The sequence below is a fragment of the Hibiscus syriacus genome, unplaced genomic scaffold (assembly GCF_006381635.1).
Source record: "Hibiscus syriacus cultivar Baekdansim isolate YM2019G1 unplaced genomic scaffold, ASM638163v2 tig00110442_pilon, whole genome shotgun sequence".
Classification (NCBI taxonomy): domain Eukaryota; kingdom Viridiplantae; phylum Streptophyta; class Magnoliopsida; order Malvales; family Malvaceae; genus Hibiscus; species Hibiscus syriacus.
The window spans coordinates 777,007-778,743 of NW_024062738.1; the positions used below are offsets into that span (position 1 = coordinate 777,007).

The 1,737-nt window shown below is 35.8% G+C and overlaps 1 non-coding gene across 1 annotated transcript; it reads right to left on the reverse strand.

Moving 5' to 3' along the window:
• Positions 1-1,631: 1,631 nt before the first annotated feature.
• LOC120125747 lies at positions 1,632-1,737 on the reverse strand. The gene has a single exon (XR_005516392.1). It is a non-coding gene; the product is annotated as a small nucleolar RNA R71 (small nucleolar RNA).

The window sequence follows — 1,737 nt, forward strand, 5'->3', positions numbered from 1 at the left end:
CTTTATTTGGTGGGAGTTCACTAAGGATGATTAAGTTTTTCTTTAATGGATGTTTTTTTCTTTATGATTTTATTTGTTTTTCTTATGGTGCTTAATCACTTAAGGTTGTGGGAGATATGAGAGTATCCATTTCTTAGGAAAATACTTAGTGTTCGAGAGAAATTAGGTAGCATATCTTCAATGTTCAAGAGAAACTAAGTAACTCATTTTTAGTGTTCGAGAGAAACTAAGGAGGATCAACATAAGCAATGAGTTTTAGATAGTAACTAGACCTAATCCCCCTTAGACATAAGGCTAGGATTTCATTCGACTAAAAGGAGTAGTGCTCGGTCGAGAGGTAGATGCTAGTGCTAATGTCGAGTGGTATTGTCGTGACATATTTTGTTGAACTGATGGGATCCCTGCACCTATTAATGCCAAGAGGTATTGTCATGTCATTTTCAACCTGTCGAGTCCCTTGACTAGAGATAACATAGGGCACCTTCAGTAAACTCTATCAGGCAAGTACGACATAGAAGTAAGACCATCATGAGAAGATAAACTTAAGTTTCCTAAATGACTCATATTATTCATTCCCATAGTAGCTTATTGTGTGAGGATTGTCATGTTATTTTATTCAAATCCAGTGTTTACATTTTGTTTTGCCTTTACATTTTCATTTGATTTCACTACACACAATTTGTTTTTCCACGATATCTCCATTTGCTGCCACATCACACTATCATTCCATCCCCACCAACATGCACTTCACATTGTCTCAGTATTCTCATTAGTACTTACCATTACACTAACTATACTTAGATAAAGTGGTTCTTTGCTTTGATTGAACTTATAGATTTCCTCCAATCCCTATGGAGACAATACTAACTTATCACTGTATTATTTGTTCGATTGTGTATACTTGTACATACTTCGTGTCCATATTTAGTACTCACAAAACGCGGACAAGTTTTTGGCATCGTTGATGGGGATTGGCAACTAGAAGTTAATTAGTTTTGTCATAACATTTTTATTTTACTTCTTCAGTTTTTGTATAGTTTTACTTGTTATTTTCTGCCTTTTTCATGTTTTTTCTTGGTGTATGACTAGAAGACACTCTGATGAGCCATTAGAACCAATTGAACCTGAGATTGAGAGGCTTTTTAGGAAAAGGAGATGTGCTCAAAGTGCTCAAGCAAACATGTATCAAATTAGAAATCAAGGTATTAATCAAGAGGAAGATCAAAATACCGAGGTAATTCCGAATGTTGGAAATGCAGCTTGGCCTTGTGGTATTCCAGATCACTTAACCTATCTTGGACGATCTAAATCATGAAATTATGGCACCCGAGATTCAGTCAGTCCAATTTGAGCTCAAACCAGTCATGTTTAATATGTTGAATTCTATAGGGTTGTCTGGGGGCATGCCTCATGAAGATGCCAGGCATCATATTCGTAACTGCATGGAGGTGTGTGATTTTTTCCAACAACAAGGAGTGTAAAAGAATGCATTAAAATTAAAGCTAGTTCCATATTCTATGCGTGACCTAATAAGGGCTTGGTTAAGTCATGTTCCAAATGGCTTGATGGAGTCTTAGACTGATCTATGCAAAAGTTTTTTGATGTGGTATAATCTGCCAAACATGAACATCAAACTTAGGAACCATATTGCTTTTTTCTTCAAGATGATGATGAATCAATGTATGAATTCTGAGATCGGTATAAAGGATTGCTTCACAAATCTTCTAATCATGGTTT